The sequence below is a fragment of the Lissotriton helveticus genome, chromosome 4_1 (genome assembly GCF_964261635.1).
Source record: "Lissotriton helveticus chromosome 4_1, aLisHel1.1, whole genome shotgun sequence".
NCBI lineage: Eukaryota > Metazoa > Chordata > Amphibia > Caudata > Salamandridae > Lissotriton > Lissotriton helveticus.
Window position 1 is genome coordinate 1,217,825,952 of NC_136063.1, and position 25,486 is coordinate 1,217,851,437.

The following is a 25,486-nucleotide window of genomic DNA, read 5'->3' on the forward strand; positions in this document are numbered from 1 at the left end:
ACACTTTCATGTGTAGAAAACAAAACATTCATTGGAGATTCCTAAACATAAATCCGGGACATTAAACAGCTGGCGTATTCCATTGCCCAATTTAGACTGAAAAATAGTTGGAATAATTGTGGGGGTACAGGAAGAGACTCAGAGGAAGCAAACCACAATATGTATTATGTTGTGTTTTCAATGCGCTCTAATCTTTTTAATCGAAGTATGTCTTTCCTCTAAAGGGGAAACCGCCTCTCACACCAGGCATCCGTGTATTCGCTCCTCTGACTGTAGACACGCACCGCACCGCTTTATTTCTAATGAGAATGTTGGGCTGTATTTTCTGAGGTGCGCACACACGAAGAGGGATACAGTCGTGAGTCGTGGACAAAAAAAAGTCATGCATGATACTGGCGGGACGCTGGAGACTTATGGCATGAAGGCGGGTGGAAATTAGGTTGTCGCGGGGGAGGGAGGTGGGAGGGGTTTAAATAATAGAAAAGGAAACTCACCACGCAGCATCAGCTCCTGGCCGGTTCCGACTCCCGCAGTCTCGCGTTTTCGGCTCTCCTCAGGAAAGCCACCCAGCGGCAGCTGCCATTGCACAGCACCCCAGCCAGGTGCCTAATCGGAGGCCCTTTTCTCTATGTGGGCTACATGCAGCATACATAGAGAAAAGGGAGAGTGTGCATGACTGCTATGGTCGGTCCCAGGCTGACTAAAGCGATCATGGCCCACAAAAGTGGGCAAGCCACTCCCCCCTGCTCTCGAGCAGGACCACCCGCTCACAACCAGGCATTTCTGCTTTCTCGCAGTGCGAGAAACAGAAACATAAAACGATAGTTTTACCATTTTATGTTTCTGCTTCTTACACTGCGAGAAAGCAGTGGGGTGACGCCCCCCACGCCCCTATGAAGGAGCTGCCACTGTAGTCAAGGTCTTCTTTTCAGGCTCTTTCTCTATCGCTAGTACAGTGTTGTATCTATTCTCAAACTAACAACCCATGTGAACACACCTGCAAGGGGAAAAGTAATGTAAGCAGAAAATTGAAAACAGCATTTTATGCAAAATGGAAAACAGACCTATTCAGTATAACTTTGAATATTAAATTAATAGTGCACATTTAATATAAATGTGCACTTTCAAACACAAATGAATATAACATGTCAGTACATTAGACTCATATTACATGTGGCAAGCAGTTAAATCTTGAATATGTGTGTACGACTAAGAACTGTATATATTTTTTTTTGGTTACTTGGGGAGCTTTATTTAATATTTTTATGTTTCAAGGATGTTACATTGTCAAAGAGGATTGGTCTTTACAGTAAAGAGCTAGTTTCCTACTAATAATTTGTTATCCCAGATAAAATGTTATTTTATTTACATAAAAAAAGAAATCCTGATTGCTATTTACCCAGATGCTCCAAGATGCATTAATAGTTATGTAGTGCCCAAGACAACAGAAGGGGCAGAGAAATCCAGTAGCTCTTCAGCAGCATATATTTTGTACTATCCACCAGTTTTGGGAACAGGTGCCTTTTCATGCCATTCTATTAGTCATGATCTTGACAGTAAGGGGGACACGAGATGAAATACATTAAATAAGATAAACCTACATTAAACATCTCTAAATAACAGTTTCAATTTGACTAAATGCAACCAATGGCAATGAAGCTCGGTCCCATTAAGAGGACGAAACACTGACCTCAATCCCAGCAACAGAGTGCGCAGTCAAAAAAATCTCTTACCATGACTGACTAGCACGTTTGAGAGCCACACACACAAGTTCTTCGAGTTACAAGGCTTCCGTTTGAAGTTCAAGAAATTGGTTACTAGTTCAACTTATCGAAGTTACCCTCTCTGGAACCTCCTCGTCCTGCCGCTTGCCCGGCCGCTGCAGCAGCACCCTGACTCCCTGACCCACGCTAACAGCGCTCGGCTCCCCCCCGACATGGCGAAGATAGAGCAGGCGCTGGTGTTGGAGCCGCAGCACAAGCAGAAATTCCGAGGTCTGTTTACAGATGTTGTCACCACAACCTTGAAGCTCACAAACCCTCTTGACACAAATGTATGTTTTAAAGTGAAGACTACAGCTCCTCGCAGGTACTGTGTTCGGCTGAACAGTGGCATAATCGATGGAGGAGCCTCTGTCAATGTATCAGTGATGCTACAGCCTTTCGATTATGACCCCAACGAGAAAAGTAAATACAAGTTGATGGTACAGTCCTTGGTTGCACCGCTGGACACTTCAGATATGGAAGCAGTATGGAAAGAGGCAAAACCAGATGATCTAATGTGTAGGAGAGTAGGGTCTGCTTTCCTATGGTCACCCTATTTTTTGCTTTTTGCTTCACTGGTTTTCGACTTAATGTGGCTGTGGGCCTGCTAATCAGACCCACAGCCCTGCTGTTCTCTCTCTAAATTTCACACCATGTACTTTAGGTACATCTCCAATTGGGATTTGGGTCACTCTTATGAGTCCCTGTACAGTGTACTATAGGTACCCAGGGCATAGGTGCACCCAAGGCCTACCAGGGGCTGCAGCATATCTTTTGCCACCCCTGGCTGGCCATCCAAACTGACACAACTGGCTGATCACTCAGCTGGGGCAAGGTCGTGTAATCACCCCTTGCTTAGATATAGTATTCCTATGTCTAACCTTATATCGGAACACATATGCACCTAAAAGTCACTTCTATGGCAGGCCTTGACAATCCTGAAGGCAGAGTGCTTGGTTTTATGTGAGATGGTGCTCTAGCATAAGCTGTGCCCGTCTGCAGCTTTCGGAACCATGTTCTTATAGCTGTTCTAGGATATTGCCATACCATATACTCTTAAGTGCATTATGTACCTCACGGTCAGATGCTAACTTTGGTTTGGCTTTATCAAAACATGTCGTGTAAGGTGTCATACACTTTGGAATACTACCCCCTCGCCAGTCCTGGCGACGGGGGTAGTATTCCACCCTTCTAGAGGGAGAAGACATGTTACTTTCATTAATCCCAGTTAAAGTTAACCAGAGCCTCAGCATCACAAAATGGATGCTGCTGCCACAGACACAAGTCTGACCTCCTGCTGCTGGGAGTCCTTCCAGCGAGGGAGGCTTGGACAATAGGTTTCCTATCACAGGGAGGTGCTAGCACCACCCCAGACAGGCTATAGTGTAGTGGGGCAGGGAGGGCTGAATGAAAGGAGACACTGCCTGGGGCACACAAGGTGTCCCATGCATAGTCCAGTTCAACCCGGTGCTGGGGCACTCCAGCCCCAGCTCTGGTGTGAAACTGGACAAAGGGAAAGGGGTGTAACCACCCCCTTCCTGGATCCCACCCATAGGAGGGACCTAGCAGGTAATCCAGCCCCTAGATTTGGTATATAGGTAGGAGCTGAGTCCCAAGACTTTAGATATATCCAGACTGAAACTCTGATACGAAACTCTGGACCTTCGACATCCTACTCGACGTAGAAGACTGAAGCATCACCCTTGTGGTCAAGGAGTGACCACCCTGTGCAAGCAGGCACCATCAAGTGCTCAACAGTTTGCTTTGTCGTTGCTCCAGCCGGAGCTCGAACACAGATTCTGACAAGACCCAGACTTCCAGACATCCAACAGCCCGATCCACAGCCACAGCAAAGCTAAGACCCGTGGAGGCGACGAGAGACGTGGGACCGGCCATCTTGGAAAGTCAGCGAATTGCTTTCCGTGCAACTTCTGAGGCACCCTCGAAGTTGTGCAGTGGGGATTGAGAAGCCCCAGCCCCGAGCACCAACTGCACCGAAGATCACCTCTCCACACACACTGAGTGCTGCGGGTGGCCCTTTTGCTTTTTCCTGCTTGACGCGTCTGTCCGGTCACTTGCCCGTTGGCTAGTGGCCTTCGTGACAACGAAACCTGAAATCTAAACTGCTGGTCTGGTTGCTCCAGACTGGCCCTTGCTTCCCTGCGAAGGAGAAGCCCCTCAGTCTTTGCTGGCCTGAGTAAAAAGCCATCTTTGATTCCTGCGTGGGTTGCATTTGCCAAGGCCTGTTGACTCTGAATCGAGATCCGACACTGCCAACAGCGAGAGCCTTTGTGGGACAGTCCGGACCCAGCTCCTGGTCATCGTCAACACCTCCTGGTCCACGTGGCTGCAGAGACAAGCTTCACGACATCACCTGATTGCTTCCCGACATCGCATGGTTCCTTCCTGGTTCCTTCCTGGTCACTGGCTAGTGACCCAGACTCTGTCCCCACTGATTTCAGGTACTCTTCATCCTCGATCCGCCCTTGGATCCAACAGGACTCTTCTCTCCTGGTCGCCTGCAGCATCTTTTCTCCAAGGCTCCATAGAACTCCACAACGAAACCCGACACACTTTGGGACCTATGCACCCGCTTCCTGTGGGTGAGGTAACGCAAGTACTGCGGTGCTCCTGTGAAGATTAACTCTCCTAGTGTCCTAGTTTCAAGTGGTTAGCTTCTAGTCCAGTTGGAAGGCTCCTAATTCTTTAACTTTGTAACTTTACGCACCCATTGACTTCTATGTGTGCACGCGTGTGCAATTAGACACTGCACACGCATCCCGTGGGCCTCCTGCTCCCTAATAACTGTTAGTCCAGTGTAGCCTCAGCGATTCCCAAGGCCCTAGGCTTTACCATTGTTCGTGATGTGGTTCTTATACCACTATTTTAGTTTATGGTTTAGCGGGCCACCAGGGCCTAGCCATATTTGTGCAACTTGTTGTATGTTATATTAAGTTACTTGTTATGTGCTTGTGCCTCTGCCCTCATAAAGAGTTCAGAGGATTGTTTTAGAAATAAATACATATATATTTTGAATATATAACCGGTGTGGTGTCCTTTCATTTGGTATTAAAGGGATTGCATATGGTAAAACAGCTGACTTCACATGCCCTCTTGAGTTTAGCCTAAGACTGCTTTTGTCCATGCTACCACTGGGATAGCTGGTCTATAAGGTTGACTTTACAACCATCACCATAAGAGTTGTTTGGACTGGTGCAAGGTGCTCACTAGAATAGTGAACATCATATACCAGGCCAACTTCTCACATTGGTGTGCAGCAGTTGGGATTTGAGCTTGCTGTTGTTTTACCAATTGTAATTTTTGAGATATCATTTGAAAGATCACATTAGGTACCATAGGTACATATAACAAGACTTAGAATACATACGTTCTACTGAACTTAGTTGTTGTAGACCAAAGGGCTTAGCACCCTGACTACAACTCCTAGAGAGGTTCTAGTAGGAAAACACATAGTGTAGGTAGGTGCACACACCACACCTCACTAGAATCATGTCTACCACAGGTGAGGCAAGTATGACTCTCCCTGTGGGAGGTGACCCTCCCAGAGCACCCTCTAGATATGAAATGCTCAATTTCCAAGAGATGAGACACTTGTGTACCTCAAGGAGATTGAAACAGGGTTCCATCCCTACCATTTCCCACCTCATAGAAGTCCTAGAGAGGCCTGATGCTGAGAAGGCCTCTAGACAAGGTCCCTCAGTTCATGCAGAAGAGGTCTTGCCCTCTACAGATGATACATCAGACCCCACTATCATAGGTGAAGAGGGAGATGAACAAGAGGAAGAATCTGAAGAAGAGGTTTTTCAAGCTAGCCAGGTCCAAGTTGGGAGACTTAGCCAGGCTAACCTAAGCCTACATGGGGCTGACAATGGGCTAGCCCCATAAAGACCTATTAGTAGACTTAATCAGGGGTATGAGAGGAGGAGGTCTCACTCAGGTGACTCCCACCACTCTAATGCCTCTAGGGGATCCAATACCCTTGCTCAGAGAGGGATGACCTCTCCTGAAAGGAGAGAGCATCAGGCTAGGATGAGGGAAGCTAATCTGAGGATTGAGAGGCAAGAACTAGAAGTTGCCCTTGCCAAAGAGAAGCTTGCCCAAGCTAGAGAGCAGAAATTGAGTGGGTTACAACCCACTGGTGGCAGCAATATCCCTAAGGATAAAGACAGGTCCCATGAGAATTCTAGGCACCTGAGTAAGATAGTGCCCCCCTACAAAGTTGGGGATGACATCCACAAGTGGATAACTGCTTTGGAAAGGGCCTGCAAAGTCCAGCAGGTCCCCCAGAGTCAGTGGGCAGCTATCTTGTTGCTCTCCTTTGAAGAAAAAGGCAGAGATAAGCTCCTCACAGTTAGTGATGCGGATGCTAATAACTACCCTGTCCTGAAGAGTGCTCAAATTGATGGGTTTGGACTAACCACTGAACAGTACAGGTTGATGTTCAGAGATACCCAGAAGACACAGACTCAGGGCTGGACTGATTTTGTTGATTGTGCCACTAAGGCTCTGGAAGGTTGGTTACTGGGAAGCAAAGTTAAGGACTATACAGGATTGTATAATTTGATCATGAGAGAGCAAAGCCTTAATAATTGTCAGAACCAGTTGTTGCACCAACACCTGATTGACTCAGTTCTGACCTCTCCCCAAGAATTGGGAAAGAAGGCAGACAAATGGGTCAGAACCAGGGTTAAGCAGAAGCCCCAGAACCAAGGTGGTGACCAGAAAAAGGCAGACCAAAAGGGTGGGGATCAGAAACAAAAAGACCAGAAGTCTTCATCAGGCCCCCAAAATTCTAATGAAGGGGGGGTCCCAAACTTCCAAGAAGAAGAAGAAAGAAGGTCCAAAGAAACCTTGGTGTAATTACTGTAAATCTGCCTCGCACTGGTTTAGTGAGTGCACCAAGAAAGGTACAGCCCCTACCACTGCAGCCCCTATTATTATTATTATTAAGGGAGGCTTATAGAGCGCTTGGTTACGCTAGGAAGCGTGTCCCCGCGCTACAACTGAAAAACTCAGAGCAGTAGTAAGGAGTAAACCCGATTTATCTTGAAAATAGGTGAGTTTTTAAGTTCTTCCGGAAGCTGGATTCCGATGGGTCTAGGCGGAGATTAAGAGGCAGGGCGTTCCAGCGCTTCGCTGCCAAAAGGCGAAAAGAGCGTCCACCCATGCGGGCCCTTCTGACCCTAGGGATCGAAAGTAGACCTCCGTGTGAGGAGCGCAGAGCGCGTGATGGAACATACTTGGTAACTAGGTTGTGAAGTGGTGTTGGCGCTTTCCTAGCAAGAATACGGTGACAGGTACAGAGGGCTTTAAATTCCACTCTGCTTCTCACTGGCAAGCAATGGAGAGTCTGAAGGGCGGCTTTAGAATCCGATCTTTTTGGGGTTTTTAGAATGAGGCGAGCTGCCGCATTCTGTAATACCTGGAGGCGGTTTATTGCCTTGCAGGTGGCTCCCAAGTACAATAGGTTGCCATAGTCTAGGCGCGATGTCACGAGGGCATGTACCAGCGTTCTCCGGGCGGACATAGGAAGGAGAGCAAGAACCTTCCGTAGGATTTTTAAAACGCTGAAACAGACACCCGCCACTCGGTCTATTTGGGGTCTAAAGGACAGGTCAGCATCCAGCCATACACCAAGGTTTTTGACTTCCTGACGGGGCATAGGTGCCTCACCTAGGCATGGAGGCCACCATGCCGACGACCAAACAGATGGACTCCCCCCCACCACGAGCACCTCGGTCTTGTTGCCGTTTAATTTAAGGCAGTTGGTGGACATCCAGGTAGCAAGATCTTGCATGCAAGCCCTGAAACTGTTCATAACAAGTCCGGGAGCACGTGAGAGGGAGATGACCAACTGCGTGTCATCGGCATATGACACGATGTTCAATCCATGACTCACGGCAATCGAAGCCACTGGAGAGACATAAAGATTGAACAAAGTTGGGCTCAGGGACGATCCCTGTCCCAATCCTATGTCTCTAGAGTAGTGATCACCATGGCGGACTTAGAAACTTCTCCCAGTCAGGAAGGATTGGATCCATAGGAGTGCAGCTTCAGATATTCCTCCGTTATTCAGACACTGTAGCAAGTTGGTGTGAGCTACAGTGTCGAATGCTGCACTCAGGTCCAATAGGATGAGGGCCATGGTGTGCCCCTCATCCGCCCCCTGACGTATGGTCTCCACCGCTGTTAGGAGTGCAGACTCCGTAGAATGACGGGGACGGAAGCCGAATTGAGTATCGTGTAATAAAGCAGCTTTTTCCACGAAGTCCATCAATTGCAGATTGACCGTTTTTTCGGCTACTTTGGCCAGGTATGGTAGGAGTGAGATTGGACGCAGATTCTCTAGTTTTTCAAAACTGGTGGTTGGTTTCTTCCTAAGAGGTAAAACCACCGCCTTTTTCCAGTCTTTAGGTACTGTCATGGTACTAAAAGACACGTCTAATAGATGACTGATGTAAGGCTCCAATACCACCAGACTATCTGCCAGACGTCTAGGTGTGGTAGGGTCCCGTGGAGAACCCGACCTCACGGATCTACAGATTTTTAAGAGATCTTCTGGGGGCGGGGTAACAAAGTGGGTCAATCTGTGTCTATCTCCCCAATCCCTAGGGCTTTCGACAAATTATGTCCCTGTTATAGGCTGCGTTGGAAACGCCGAGTAAATTTTGGCTATTTTCTCTGAAAAAAAATCTGCGATTTTATTGCACGATTCGGGGGAACAATCGTCTGGGACAGTGGCTGATTTTCCGCTCGAAAGAGTTTTGTAGAGCGAAAACAGCTCTTTCACTGAATTACCAGCTTCACTGATTCTGGACGTATAGTATGCTGTTTTGGACTTTCTAATTAGGCCATGGTAAAGTCGCCTCTCGGTCAAGTAGGCGACTCTTGATTCTTTGGAGAAAGTCCTGCGCCATTCTCTTTCGGTTCTCTTCAGTGCGGTTTTCAAGGCTCTTAATTCATCGTTGAACCATGGGGCAGTTTTTTGAACACGGCCCCCAGATTTGGTTTTTAGAAGAGGAGCTGTACAATCCAGTGCCTCATTCATGCGTTTGCAAAGATTAGTATTGGCCGTGTCAGCGTCATCCCCCCCCGGGCTCCCCCCTTTAGTCAGTGCCTCGCAGAATTTAGGCTGGGAAAAAGTAGCCCATTTCCGCCTGAGGTGATACAATACTGTTGGCTGCGGGGGTCTACTTCCAGGAATACGAATAGTGAAAGGGACTAGATAGTGATCCGACCAGGGGATGGGTATAGGGGTCGTAGCTTCTACTTCCCCCCAGTTGACAAATATGGGATCCAGTAGGTGACCCAACTGATGAGTTGGACCGCTAACAATTTGATTCAGTTGGAGGGTTCCTAATGCCTGACTGAAATTCTTACTAACGCTGTCTAAGGGGTTATTAAAATGTAAATTAAGGTATCCAAGTACTAAAAATCTGTCTTTGCATAAAGCGGTCCCCATAATGCCTTCAACCAGACTTTCCTCAAACTTGGCTATAGGGCCTGGGGGTCTGTAAATTAGCATGCCCTTTATCATGTAGCTATTATTCACTTTGATAGTGAAGCTCCCTGCCTCACTATCCAGGATGGGAGAGCTGTCAAGTTGGCATCGCAAGCCTTCCCGGATTACAATTGCAATGCCCCCTCCTCTGCCTATGGGTCTGTCCTGTCTGTGTATTGTATATCCAGCTGGAAGTGCCTCAAGGGCATCAAATGTAGAATCATTATCTAACCACGTTTCTGTTAGAAACACAAGATCCCATTGTTTCTCAGTGAGTAGATCATATAGGTCTAACTTGTGTTTCCTTAATGATCGTACATTAAGCAGTCCGCAGTGCATGATGTCATCCGTGCTGTTCGTGTTCCTACTAAGGTCATAGGAGAAGTGACAGTGTTCACAGCCTATGTTGTCTTCTACACGTAGATTATGCTTGCATGACTCATCAACATTGCGGCGTAAAGTAAGTAAATCCTGCTTACTCCACCGTATGTGGTCATCCCGAGGGACATGGGGTATGGCCCTGGACCGCGTACGATCGCGGACGGGCGCACCCCTAGTACAGTCAGCAGTGGTAATTCCCAACCCAACGCTATAGTGGGGTTAACCATGGGTACTGAGGTGGATTCTGGCCTAGTCAGGATTCCAACTCAGGCTGTCCTGATCTGTGATGTGGACATGGTTATGTCCACTACTGTGAGTCCCAATACTTTGGGCAAGTACAGACAGACACCTTTGATTAATGATATAGTGGCTCAGGCCTACAGGGACACATGTGCCAGTGTCACTACGGTGACACCTAACTTTGTGGACCCTGGACAGATTGTACTGGGTGATAATTACCTGGTGACCAATGCTAGCAATGTCACTACTACACATAGTGTGGCAGTTGTTAATTTCTCCTGGGGAGGGGTAACTGGCCTCAAAAGAGTTGTGGTAAGTGCAGACCTCCCAGTTGAATGTCTTTTGGGCAATGATCTAGAAAACTCAGTTTGGTCTGAAGTCGATTATAGGACTCATGCAGAGATGTTAGGCATATCAGCACATGTCCTTGCTGTGACCAGGTCGCAGGCCAAAAAGTGCCAAACTGAACAGGCCTTGGATCCTGAAACTATGGACCAAGTGCAACCCAAGAGAAAGAGCAGTAGGGTTAAGGCAGTGCCTTCCCCCCTGACCTCAAGTGAGGATCAGCCTTCTCAGGAAGCTGATTCAGAGACTCCTGAAGGAACTGTCCTAGAAGAGCTTGAGCCTGAACCGGTTGAGTTTCTTGGGACAGGGGGACCTTCAAGGGCAGATTTGAGGCAAGCTCACTTAGGCTGCCCCTCTCTTGAACACCTCAGACAGCAAGCTGCTTCTGAGGCTGCTGGGAATGCTCAAGTTACCCATAAAGTGTATTGGGATGATGGGCTCCTTTATTCAGAGGCTAGAGACCCCAAGCCTGGTGCTTCCAGGAGGTTGGTTATACCTCTGCAATTTAGGGGCTTCCTTCTTACCTTGGCCTATGATATTCCCTTAGCAGGACATCTAGGCCAGAAAAAGACTTGGGACAGGCTTTTCCCTCACTTTCACTGGCCCCATATGTCAGAAGATGCCAAGGAGTTTTGTCGCTCCTGTGTGACCTGCCAAGCCAGTGACAAATCCGGTGGCACAACAAAGGCCCCCCTCATACCACTACCTGTGGTGGGGGTACCCTTTGAGAGAGTTGGGATTGACATTTTTGGACCAATGGATCCCCAAACAGCATCTGGGCACAGATTTATACTGGTGGTAGTAGATCATGCCACGAGGTATCCAGAAGCTATTTCCCTAAGGACCACAACAGCACCTGTCGTGGCAAGAGCCCTCCTGGGAGTTTTCTCAAGAGTGGGCTTTCCAAAGGACGTTGTCTCAGACAGAGGTGCAAACTTCATGTCTGGGGACTTGACTGCTATGTGGAAGGAGTGTGGTGTCAATTACAAATTCACTACACCCTACCATCCACAGTGTAATGGGCTTGTTGAAAGATTCAACAAGACCCTCAAGGGTATGATCAAGGGTTTACCTGAAAAGCTTTGGCAAAGAAGGGACATCCTTCGTACTACCCTGCCTTCTGTTTGCTTACAGAGAGGTCCCACAAAAGGGGGTTGGCTACAGCCCTTTTGAACTTTTGTTTGGGCATCCTGTAAGGGGACCCCTATGTCTGGTGAAGGAAGGATGGGAGTTACCTCTCAAAGAGCCTAAACAAGACATAGTGGACTATGTACTTGGTCTCCGCTCCAGGATGGCTGAGTATATGAAGAAGGCTTCTAATAACCTTGAGGCTAGCCAAGAACTTCAAAAAGCTTGGCATGACAAAAAAGGCTGTGCTGACTGAGTACCAGCCAAGGCAGAAGGTGTGGGTGTTGGAGCCAGTGGCCCCAGCAGCACTCCATGACAAATGGTCTGGACCCCACACCATTGTTGAGAAAAAGGGAGAGGTCCCCTACTTGGTGGACCTTGGCACCCCTAGGAGTCCCCACAGGGTGCTCAATGTCAACAGACTCAAAGCATATGTTGACAGGGCAGACATGGGCTTGCTCATGGCTACAGACGAGAGACAGGAGGAAGAGAGTGACCCTCTCCCAGACCTGTTGACTCAGAACCCTGCTGATGGTTCAGTTGATGGTGTGGCCTTAGCTGGCAGCCTCACTGACCAGCAGCAACAGGACTGCAGACAAGTTCTACAGGCTTTTAGACATATGTTTTCATTGACACCTAGTCAGACTAACTGGTGCACCCATGAGGTGGACACTGGTGACAGTCTGCCTGTGAAGAGTAAGATCTAGAGGCAACCTGACCATGTCAGGGACTGTATAAAGACTGAGGTACAGAAAATGCTTGAGTTGGGAGTAATTGAGCCATCAGAGAGCCCCTGGGCCAGCCCAGTAGTCCTTGTACAAAACCTCACACCCAAGATGGTAAGAGAGAGATGAGGTTCTGTGTGGACTATAGAGGTCTCAATGCTGTCACTAGGACAGATGCTCACCCAATTCCAAGAGCAGATGAGCTCATTGATAGATTGGCTTCTGCCAAGTTTCTGAGCACATTTGATTTGACAGCTGGCTATTGGCAAGTCAGGTTAGCTGAGGATGCCAAGGCCAAAACTGCTTTCTCAACCCCAGGAGGTCATTATCAATTTGTGGTAATGCCCTTTGGCTTGAAGAATGCACCTGCCTCTTTCCAAAGGTTGGTGAACCAAGTCCTCACTGGGTTGGATGACTTTTGTGCAGCTTACCTGGATGATATTGCTGTCTTCAGCTCCACCTGGGAGGATCACCTGATCCACTTGAAGAAGGTTTTAGAGGCCCTGCAAAAGGCAGGCCTAACTATCAAGGCCACAAAGTGCCAGATAGGGCAGAGTAAGGTTGTGTACCTGGGCCACCTTGTAGGTGGGGGTCAGGTTCAACCACTGGAGAGTAAGATCCAGACCATCAAGGACTGGGCTCCTCCAACCACCTAGACACAGGTCAGAGCTTTCTTGGGCCTGTCTGGTTACTACAGAAAGTTTGTTAAGAACTATGGGTCCATTGTGACACCACTTAATGACTTGACTTCAAAGAAGATGCCAAAAAAGGTTCAGTGGACAGTTAGCTGTGAAAAGGTATTTGATGACCTGAAGAAGGCCATGTGCTCTGCACCTATCTTAAAGAGTCCTGACTACTCCAAAGAGTTTATTGTCCAAACAGATGCTTCTGAGTTGGGGGTGGGAGCTGTGCTTTCACAACTTAATGTAGATTGGCAAGACCAGCCCATTGCTTTTATTAGCAGAAGGCTGACCCCTAGAGAGAAACGTTGGTCAGCTATTGAGAGGGAGGCCTTTGCTGTGGTTTGGGCCCTGAAGAAGTTGAGACCATACTTGTTTGGCACTCACTTCAAAATTCAGACAGACCATAAGCCCCTCTTGTGGCTAAATCTGATGAAGGGTGAAAATCCCAAACTACTCAGGTGGTCCATTTCCCTACAGGGGATGGGTTTACAGTGGAGCACAGACCAGGGACTGACCATGGCAATGCAGATGGTCTCTCCAGGTACTTCCACTTAGAACATGAAGACACAACTGGTCAAGGTTATTCTAATGTCCCTGCGTTTGGGGGGGTTATGTAGGAAAGTAGGATCTGCTTTCCTATGGTCACCCCATTTTTTGCTTTTTGCTTCACTGGTTTTCGACTTAATGTGGCTGTGGGCCTGCTAATCAGAGCCACAGCCCGGCTGTTCTCTCTCTAAATTTCACACTTTAGGTACATCACCAATTGGGATTTGGGTCACTCTTATGAGTCCCTGTACAGTGTACTATAGGTACCCAGGGCATAGGTGCACCCAAGGCCTACCAGGGGCTGCAGCATATCTTTTGCCACCCCTGGCTGGCCATCCAAACTGACACAACTGGCTGATCACTCAGCTGGGGCAAGGTCGTGTAATCACCCCTTGCTTAGATATAGTATTCCTATGTCTAACCTTATATCTGGACACATATGCACCTATAAGTCACTCCTATGGCAGGCCTTAACATTCCTGAAGGCAGAGTGCTTGGTTTTATGTGAGATGGTGCTCTAGCATGAGCTGAGCCCGTCTGCAGCTTTCGGAACCATGTCCTTATAGCTGTTCTAGGATATTGCCATACCATATACTCTTAAGTGCATTATGTACCTCGCGGTCAGATGCTAACTTTGGTTTGTCTTTATCAAAACATGTCGTGTAAGGTGTCATACTCTTTGGAATACTACCCCCTCGCCAGTCCTGGCGACGGGGGTAGCATTCCACCCTTCTGAGGGAGAAGACATGTTACTTCCATTAATCCCGGTTAAAGTTAACCAGAGCCTCAGCATCACAAAATGGATGCTGCTGCCACAGACACAAGTCTGACCTCCTGCTGCTGGGAGTCCTTCCTGCGAGGGAGGTTTGGACAATAGGTTTCCTGTCACAGGGAGGTGCTAGCACCACCCCGGACAGGCTATAGTGTATTGGGGCAGGGAGGGCTGAATGAAAGGAGACACTGCCTGGGGCACACAAGGTGTCCCATGCATAGTCCAGTTCAAACCGGTGCTGGGGCACTCCAGCCTCAACTCTGGCGTGAAACTGGACAAAGGGAAATGGGTGTAACCACCCCTTTCTGGGTCCCACGCATAGGAGGGACCTAGCAGGTAATCCAGCCCCTAGATTTGGTATATAGGTAGGAGCTGAGTCCCAAGACTTTAGCTATATCCTGACTGAAACTCTGATATGAAACTCTGGACCTTCGACATCCTACTCGACGTAGAAGACTGAAGAATCTCCCTTGTGGTCAAGGAGTGATCATCCTGTGCAAGCAGGCACCATCAAGCGCTCAACGGTTTGCTTTGTTGTTGCTCCCGCCGGAGCTCGAACACAGGGCCTGACAAGACCCGGACTTCCAGACATCCAACAGCCCGATCCACAGCCACAGCAAAGCTGAGACCTGTGGAGGCGACGAGAGACGTGGGACCGGCCATCTTGGAAAGCCAGCAAATTGCTTTTTGTGCGACTTCTGAGGCACCCTCGACGTTGTGCATTGGGGATTGAGAAGCCCCAGCCCCGAGCACCAACTGCACCGAAGATCACCTCTCCACACTCACCGAGAGCTGCGTGGGGCCCATTTGCATTTTCCTGCTCGACGCGTCTGTCCAGTCACTTGCCCATTGGCTAGTGGCCTCTGTGACGACGAAACCCGAAATCTAAACCACTGGTCTGGTTGCTCCAGACTGGCCCTTGCTTCCCTGCGAAGGAGAAGCCCCTCAGTCCTTGCTGGCCTGAGTAAGAAGCCATCTTCGATTCCTGCGTGGGTTGCATTTGCCAAGGCCTGTTGACTCCGAATCGAGAACCGACACCGCCGACAGCGAGAGCCTTTGTGGGACACTCCGTATCCAGCTGCTGGTTGTCGTCGACACCTCCTGGTCCACGTGGCTGCAGAGACAAGCTTCATGACATCACCTGATTGCTTCCCGACATCACCTGGTTCCTTCCTGGTTCCTTCCTGGTCACTGGCTAGTGACCCAGACTATGTCCCCTCTGCTTTCAGGTACTCTTCATCCTCGATCCGCCCTTGGAGCCAACCGGACTCTTCTCTCCTGGTCGCCTGCAGCATCTTTTCTCCAAGGCTCCATAGAACTCCACGACGAAACCCGACACACTTTGGGACCTATGCACCCGCTTCCTGTGGGTGAGGTAACGCGAGTACTGCAGTGCTCCTGTGAAGATTAACTCTCCTAGTGTCCTAGTTTCAAGTGGTTAGCTTCTAGTCCAGTCGGAAGACTCCTAATTCTTTAACTTTGTAACTTTGCGCACCCATTGACTTCTATGTGTGCACGCGTGCACAATTAGACACTGCACACGCATCCCGTGGGCCTCCTGCTCCCTAACAACTGTTAGTCCAGTGTAGCCCCAGCGATTCCCAAGGCCCTAGGCCTCACCATTGTTTGTGACGTGGTTCTTATACCACTATTTTAGTATATGGCTTAGAGGGCCACCAAGGCCTATCCATATTTGTGCAACCTATTGTATGTTATATTAAGTTACTTGTTATGCGCTTGTGCCTCTGCCCCCATAAAGAGTTTCGAGGATTTTTTTAGAAATAAATACATATATATTTTGAATATATAACCTGTGTAGTGTCCTTTCATTTGGTATTAAGGGGTTTGCATATGGTAAAACAGCTGGCTTCACATGCCCTCTTGAGTTTAGCCTAAGACTGCTTTTGTCCATGCTACCACTAGGATAGCTGGTCTATAAGTTTGACTTTACAACCATCACCATAAGGGTTGTTTGGACTGGTGCAAGGTGCTCACTAGAATAGTGAACATCATATACCAGGCCAACTTCTCACATAATGGATTCTAAACTTCGATGTGTGTTTGAGCTCCCTTCAGAGAACGAGAAGCCTCATGATGTTGAAGTAAATAAAATCACATCCACAGCTGCAGTGAAGACAGAATCTTCGGTCATGTCCAAATCAGTAAGCTCGAATTTGGATGATACTGAATATAAAAAATCACAGATGATTATAGGAGGCTGCAACTTGAAGTGCAGAGGTTACTGGAGAAAAATAAGCGTTTTAAGGATGACGAAGGACTGCGGATGAGAAGGGCACCTCAGACAAGTCACACTGTGATCAAGGACGAAGGACTGAACACACGACTACTCGCTCTTGTGGTGTTGTTCTTTAATATTGGTGTAATTATAGGAAAGGTAGTCTTGTAGAGGCAGCATGCAGATGGTTGTATATTGGATTGATGGATCTGCCATATCATGGGAATAAAATTATTCATAACAATGTTTAAAAAAAATGTATGACATCTCACAGGTCTTGCCTTTAAATTACCCCTGCACAATATAACATAATCTTCCAAGGAAAAAGAAATTGTAGAGTGAGTGATTTACAAAAAAGAATGTTCTTGATTAAATGACCCGGAAAATCATGATTAATACTGTAACGGCATATTGTAAATGTCATTTTAAACAGTTTTAGACCTTGGTACATGCTGCTGGATTTTCCTCTTTTAAAAAAAAATGTAAAGAAATTATTCCTCGTCTGCAGGAGCTGGCCCACCTCAGAATGCTTGTAACCAGACAGTGCAGGCGTAGTTAATAACTTCTGCAAAAAAATGTGCACATTAATGATAATTCCAACATGCCACCCATAAGAACTATTTTTAAATGCAACTATGAAACGTGTGCTCACCTTACATAAAGCAAATTTGTTTCTAAAGTGAATACATTGATAGTAGGCAAGGATGGTTTATTCATCAAGTCTTCAAATAATATATAATTTCATATGGTTAAGGTACACACTGTATGTATGAATTATCTATTTCTACAGTGAATGCACTTCAGTAATGATTTCAAAAGCAACACTTCAGTTAGGCCACACAAGAAACGTACTAAGTGCATGTTCGTGCTATGCAATTGCGACTGTAAGGGTGGAGCCACCGTTACCCTGCTCTAGTGTATTCGTATCCCTTACCTATGTATATAGAGATAACTCTAATCGCTAGTATATGCAGTAGACCTTTGTACTCTCTACCATTCCTATGTGACTCTTAGGGGCAGATTTATGTTAACTGGCGCATGCCCAGGGATGCGCCAGTTAACATGCGCCACAGTGCGCCACAGCTCCGCCACCCATGGTGCGCCGCATTTATGATGCGGCGCACCATGGGGCAAAAACGGCACAGATGCGTGACGCATCTGTGCCGTAAAGGTGACGCATTGCTGGAGTTGCGTCGCAAGCACGACGCAGCTCCAGCAAGGCTCGGGGGTGCCCCATCTCCACAATGCTGCGTCAAGACCTACGCCTGCTTCAAGCAGGCGCAGGCTTTTGACGCAGCATTGGCCTGAAAGTGACTGAGTGAAATCTTATAGATTTCACTCAGCCACTTTTGCGAGGCGCACCTGCCCCGGAACGCCCACCCTGCGCCGGAACGCCCACAAGCGGCGCAGGGCTTTACAACGTGACGCATCTGCCGAGATGCGTCACGTTGTAAATCGTTCGTAGGGATGCGCCACGTTTATGCCGCCTTGCGTGACGCAACAGCGGCGTAAACGTGGCGCAAGTGCCTCATAAATCTGCCCCTTAGAGTATATCCATCCGTATCCCTTCCCTATGTATATAGAGATAACTCTAATCACTAGTATATGCAGTAGACCTTTGTACTCTCTACCATTCCTATGTGACTCTTAGAGTATATCCATTCATATCCCTTCCCTATGTATATAGAGATAACTCTAATCACTAGTATATGCAGTAGACCTTTATACTCTCTACCATTCCTAGGTGACTCTTAGAGTATATCCATTTGTATCTCTTCCTTGAGTGACTTTACTACTTGTACATTTGCAATTGTTCTTTCTGTTTGTATCTCTTCCTTGTGTGATTTTACATCTTGTACATTTGCAATTTTTTCTGTTTGCATCTTTTATGTAAAGCATGTAATCCTAAATCCTTATATTTTGCAACTGGTTCTTATGTCAAGCACTCTGACACCTTCGGGTAAAGTTCGCGCTCTATAAAATCGCATTAAATAAATAAAAATAAAAAAATACACCTGGGACGAGAAACCTTTCCATCAGAGAAACGAAACCACCGCGTGCTCTCTGTTTCGTTACACGGGGAATCGAAACTGCGCTTCAGCCCGGTGCGGTGCGTGATGGAGCCGAGGAGGGCCTGCTCGGCCCCTCCCTTACTCCCGCCCGCTCCGCCCGAAGCAGCCCGGCAGCCTGGCAGCCTCGAGACTCGGGAGCGGAGGGCTGGCAGGAACGTGACGACATTCGTTCCGAAGTAAGTGAGTCCCTGACTGGCGCATGGGAAATGTTTTTATTAATATAATCTATTTATGCAATACTGGAACCGGGCAGCTCGGATTGGAAAATGAGTCCTGCATGGATGGGCAAGGTTTTTATGGTGCATAAATTGCGATGGCACTTCCCGGCCATTTATGTTCGTGTGGATTGCGCGTAGTCTGCTGCTCACGCAGTTATATTTGCGTTCCTATTTGTAATGCCGTGAGTTTTTTGGGAAATATTAATGTCACCATCCGTCGCAGAAATGTATTCTCGTCTGGTGTACCAAAAGTTATACTTGTGATCCTAATTCAAATGCCGTGAGTTTAGTTGTGAAATATTATTGTCCCCATTTGGGGTAGAAAATTATTCTTTTCCAAGCTTACAGCTTGGAAAAGTTGGTACGTATTGTGTTGGCTTAGACTGAGTAACGGGCACGGGTGTGTCGTTTGTTTCCATCGTCTCTAATGGCTTTAACGCAAAATGACGGGTCTCTCCCTGCAGAGTATGACGAGGGCCCCCTGAATTTCTCGAATTTCACAAATATTGATTCTCTTTGGGCAGAATGGGGACCCAAAATGGTTGCTCCCCCCCACCCCACACCCTCTACGCCGTATAGGCTGTAAGTACCCTCGTCATACTCCGGACTGTCCCCCCTTGCCGCTCTTGTGCTTCTCACCTGGTATACCCCAAGTCTGTCCTCTTACTGCTTCATTCTTTCTGCCTGTGGTTTGCATACACTTTCTGTCTATCCAGTGATTTTCACGCTTGTCAACCTGTTGACTGAAACTAAAACAAAGTCAGACTTTTAAGAGCACGATCCTGTTCAGGTGAATGGAGAATGAACAACTTTTTGATATAGGTTTGAAAAGAGGGCTTCACCTTTGAAGTTCACGGATGCACTAAATGAAGAGGGTGAGTATAAGAGAAAATAGTGTACCATCTGCTAAATGAGGGTGAGTTAATAGGTAAGGTATGGACTCTCCTTCTTCACTTTTTGCTATTGTACTCCTCATTTCTTCTTGCCGCCCCAGTGCCCTCCCCCCCTGCTCCCACCTGATCCCCCCTCACGCTTCCCGCCGCTGCCTTCCTGCGGCCCCGCCACCCTGGTGCCCCATTTGCCGCCCCGCTCCCAGCTGCTCCTCCCTCCCACATCCCTTTTTAGGTCTCGGCTAGCCGCGCTGAAGCGCGTCTCCGCCGAGAACCTATTGCTGCCGTGTCTGCTTCCCAGGAGATAATCCTGGCCACGCGCATGGCGATTTGAAACTGCCACGCGCACGCGAACGCGCGCTGTGGCCAGGCGCTGTCTCCTGGGAAGCTCGAAACACCACACACGCATGCGCATACACACAGACACACACACACAAGCGCCCATGCACGCACGCACATACATACAGAGACACCCCCCCACACATACACACACACACACAAGTGCACCAAGGCCCCCCCCTCCCCGCCGCCGTCACCGTCGCACACATACATACACACACGAGCATAGACACACACACACACACACACACACAAGTGCACCAAGCCCCCCAGCCCTTTTGAACTTACCTGGCCAATCTCGGGGGACTCTGCTCTCAGCACGCGGCGCGCAACCTCCTGCTGGCTCGGCCCCGGGGCTCTCCACCGCTCACAGGAGCCCCGGGGCGCGAGACGCATTGACTCCACCTGCCTCCTCTTCCGGTCCGGACGCGGCCCCGCCCCCGTCACAGGCGACCTTGCCTGACTTCCGGTGCGGCCGCGGCGGGATTCCGGGGGCATTTTCTGTTGCTCCCCCTCCCCCCTTTTGCTCCTGCTGCTTGTACTAGTCGGTAATCACTTTATTGTTCATTCGTGCAATGGCGACCGCTTCTGATTAAGTTATACAATTCTAGGCCGAGGCTCGAACCCTGAAAACGTAAGATAACTTTGGTCGGTGGGGCCGGATCACCCCCTGGCTCGTGGCATGCAGAGTTATGCGTTCTGGGGGAGGGTGACCTGTGCGACTGGTATTACTTGTTATTTCTCTGAACGGGATTCCTCTGATGGACACTCGTAGAGCTCTGCAGCACGTTACATTAGAGCATGTTTCTCCATCCACATAGTCTTGTAGTTTCACATTGTAATTCGCAAATGTTCTGCCAGGTTCGTACCCTCGGCTGAAGCTGTGCACTGAACATCTCATCTGTACAGAACTTCTCCGACCTCGAGGACGTTTCTCGCAGCTTCATGTAGACAGATCCCAATTTCCATCTGACACAAGTACATTCTCCGGGTCTGTCTTTCGAGAAAAGCAGGGCCATGTGTCACCCGCGGGAAAGCAGTTTTATTTGCACGGCCGGGCGGGCCTGTGGGCGCCGTCCGCAGAAGCCCCACATAGGCAGCGATGGTCTGAAGCCCCCGCTGCAGATTATAGAGCAACCTCGGGGCCTTCCTTGGTCGTTCCACTAACACATATATGCAAATACCATATCCTTCCTAGAACCAACAAGGTGTAAAGTGCAATACCACAGCACCCAGCGCCCCAAAGCAACCGCGAGGTGAGCTGTATAGAAAGGAGGACACAGTAAACCGCGAGGACGTATATGTGAGCACAAAGGTCGATGGGGCCGTGAGTAGTGTCCAAACTACTGTACTTGGAGAATATGTGCGTTTAAAGAGACTAATAGACATGGCTGCGATGTAATATATACGGATATATCTTCAAGTGGAGACTCTGTTTTAGCATTCGTAGTGAGTTAAAGGTTGTACAATTAACAGTAATTATGGCGCAGTTCAAGGACCGCGCCTAGTGAGGAGAGGTAGCCCCGTGGCTACTATTCTAGCGTTGTACATTTGGAGATCTCACAAAAGCGTGTGACTTGGGGCAGACTGATGTGTGACCCAGCGACATGAAAAACCAAGCATTTGCAATGCAATAGTTCTCGCATGTACTTGAGTTTTAGCTATTGTCATCGTAAATGACTGACTTTTTGTTGGTTTTTTAAATTTAAATAAAAGGCATTCTCAATTACAATGCCAATAGCTTTAACTCGCGTAAATGCGAGACCTATTGCATTGCAAATGTTTTTTTTTTTTACAGTAAAGAACGGATGACAATCCAGCCAAAGAGGCACTGCTTTGTTTTTCAGTTGCCTAAGTGTGTACGCCTCATCACTTACTTCATTACACACACGGACACGCACACACGGACACCACCACTCCCATGCACACGGACACCACCACTGCCATGCACACACGGACACCACCACTACCATGCACACACGGACACCACCACTGCCATGCACACACGGACACCACCACTGCCATGCACACACGGACACCACCACTGCCATGCACACACGGACACCACCACTGCCATGCACACACGGACACCACCAATGCCATGCACAAACGGACACCACCACTGCCATGCACACACGGACACCACCACTGCCATGCACACACGGACACCACCACTGCCATGCACACACGGACACCACCACTGCCATGCACACACCGACACCACCACTGCCATGCACACACGGGCACCACCACTGCCGTACACACACGGACACCACCACTGCCGTACACACACGGACACCACCACTGCCGTACACACACGGACACCACCACTGCCGTACACACACGGACACCACCACTGCCGTGCACACACGGACACCACCACTGCCGTACACACACGGACACCACCACTGCCGTGCACACACGGACACCACCACTGCCGTGCACACACGGACACCACCACCGCCGTGCACACACGGACACCACCACTGCCATGCACACACGGACACCACCACTGCCATGCACACACGGACACCACCACTCCCATGCACACACGGACACCACCACTGCCATGCACACACGGACACCACCACTGCCATGCACACACCGACACCACCACTGCCATGCACACACGGGCACCACCACTGCCGTACACACACGGACACCACCACTGCCGTACACACACGGACACCACCACTGCCGTACACACACGGACACCACCACTGCCGTACACACACGGACACCACCACTGCCGTGCACACACGGACACCACCACTGCCGTACACACACGGACACCACCACTGCCGTGCACACACGGACACCACCACTGCCGTGCACACACGGACACCACCACTGCCGTGCACACACGGACACCACCACTGCCATGCACACACGGACACCACCACTGCCATGCACACACGGACACCACCACTCCCATGCACACACGGACACCACCACTCCCATGCACACACGGACACCACCACTGCCATGCAGACACGGACACCACCCGTGCTTAATTTGTAAAAAAAAAAGTGCCAGGGCTTTCATTTGTAAAAAATTAAGTGAAAGGGCTCTCGTCAGGAGGCTACTGTAGTTTGCCATACACATTCGGCGACTTTGAGCTATTGGCATTGTAAATGACAATGACTTTTATTTATGTTTTGGTTTTTAAAACATAAATAAAAGACCTTGTCATTTACAATGTCAAGACCTTAAACTCGCGTTCATTTACAATGCTAATAGCTCTAACTTTTGCAATGCCGAGACCGTTGCATTGTAAATGCTTGTTATGAAGGCCGCTGGCGCGCCAAAGGCAAGCCCATCTGCACCTGGACCGCGCCCAGCGCCAGAACCCTTGGCCCCCACCGAAACCAAGAAACCCGACTGAGATACGACACCACCACCCTCCACGCACTCAACACCGGCCGACCAGCCGCCTGCTACCAAGCCACTCCGAAGCGCACCCACGGACCCTTCTCCTGCCAAACCTGCAAATTCACCTGCATCCGAATCTACGCTTCACCACCCAGACCAGGCAACAACAACAACAACCAACTCATGTGCATCCTGCTCAACACCCGCTCCGTCCACAAGCACGCCGTCGAACTCTGGGACCTCCTCGATACAACAGCACCAGACGTCGCCTTCCTCACAGAAACCTGGATGAACGCCTCCTCAGCCCCCGACATCGCCATAGCCAATCCGGACGGCTACAAGATCACCTGAAAGGACTGCATCAACTAAATCGGAGGAGGAATCACCATCATCTACAGCAACACCTTCGACGTCATGAACAACTCCGAAGATGCCCTCACCACCGCCAAACACCTACACTTCCAGATCCACACAGACCCCAAGACCACCCTCAGAGGAACCCTCGTCTACAGAGCCCCGGGCCCACCACACAATTCATTGAAGCAATCGCCGACTTCATCAGCCCACATGCCCTCGCCTCATCAGACTACATCCTTCTAGGGGACCTGAACTTCCACCTGGAGAACAACAATGACAACCACACCACCACCCTGGTCGACAACCTCGCCAACCTCGGACTCAAGCAACTGGTGAACACCCCCACCCACTACGCCGGCCACACGCTCGACCCCATCTTCTCCGCCAGCAGCCACGTTGCCTTCAGCCACTCCACCGGACTACACTGGATTGACCACAGCTGCATCCACTTCACCTTTAAGAAGACCACATCCCACCACCGCCCGCACCAGATCCACCGTAGATACTGGAGCAAAGTCACCGCAGACCAGCTAACCACATCACTGAGGCAGAACCCACCTATCACCACCACTGACACCAACGATGCAGCCTGCAAACTCACACAGTGGATCATCAACTGTGCCGACGCCCTTGCACCACTGAAGAACCCTCCAGGCAAGCCCGGCAACAGGAAAACAACATGGTTCACCGACGACCTCAAAGAAATCTTGCCGAACCCTCGAGAAAACCTGGCGCCGCGAATAGACGACAGAGAACATGACATCCCTCAAGAACGCCACCTGCAAACACACACACCAGCAAGGGACTCTTCAGCATAGTAAAAGAGCTCTCCAATCCCAACGCCAACAGCAACGACCTCACACCGTCGCAAGACCTCTGCAACTCCCTCGCCACGTTCTTTCACCGCAAGATCGCCGATATCCACACAGCTTCGGCGCCCAGACTCCTCCCCCAGCCACCGAACCAACGTCCCCTACAACCACCCTCAGCGCTTGGACTCCCATCAGCACCAAGGACACCGCCCACGCTATGAACACCCTCCACTCCGGCTCACCTTCCGACCCATGCCCTCACCACATCTTCAACAAAGCTGACACCATCATCGGTCCCCACCTACGGAACGTCATAAACAACTCCCTCGTGTCTGCCACCTTCCCGGAGAGCTGGAAGCACGCAGAGATCAACACCCTACTGAAGAAACCCACTGCAGACCCTAAAGACCTAAAAAACTTCCGCCCCATCTCTCTTCTTCCCTTCCCGGCGAAAGTGATTGAGAAGATCGTCAATAAACAGCTGACCGCATACCTCGAGACCAATGGATCCCTCGACCCATCCCAGTCCGGATTTCGAGCCAACCACAGCACCGAGACCGCCCTCATCGCAGCCACCGACGACATCAGGACCCTACTCGACAATGGGGAAACCACCGCCCTCATCCTCCTAGACCTCTCAGCCGCCTTTGATACAGTCTGCCATCACACCCTAATAACCCGCCTCCACAACGCCGGGATCCAAGGTAAAGCCCTGGACTGGATCACCTTGTTCCTCTCCGACAGAACTCAGAGAGTCCGCCTCTCTTCCGCTCCGCGGCCACCGAGATCATCTGCGGCGTACCCCAAAGATCATCGCTCAGCCCAACCCCGTCAATATCTACATGAGCCCCCTCGCCACCATCGCACGCAAACACAACCTCAACATCATCTCATACGCCGACGACACCCAGCTGATACTCCCCCTCACCAAAGACCCAGCCCCCGCCAAGCTCAACCTCCAGGAAGGAATGAAAAACTTTGCTGAATGGATGAAACTCAGCCGTCTGAAACTGAACTCAGACAAGACGGAGGTCCTCATCCTCGGACCATCCCCATCCGCCTGGGACGACTCCTGGTGGCCCACA

The 25,486-nt window shown here is 49.5% G+C and overlaps 1 protein-coding gene and 1 pseudogene across 2 annotated transcripts in view; both read left to right on the forward strand.

Moving 5' to 3' along the window:
* The first annotated feature begins 1,845 nt into the window (after nucleotides 1-1,845).
* LOC144827475 (vesicle-associated membrane protein-associated protein B/C-like) lies at nucleotides 1,846-16,512 on the forward strand (annotated as a pseudogene).
* Nucleotides 16,513-18,493: 1,981 nt separating this feature from the next.
* The window catches only part of LOC144829052 (NFX1-type zinc finger-containing protein 1-like), a 1,360,324-nt gene continuing 1,353,331 nt past the window's right edge, over nucleotides 18,494-25,486 (forward strand). For both annotated transcript variants that reach the window (XM_078687796.1, XM_078687797.1), the window contains exon 1: nucleotides 18,494-18,589. The gene's annotated coding sequence lies outside the window, so the exon portion shown is untranslated. The remainder of the gene's footprint in view (nucleotides 18,590-25,486) is intronic.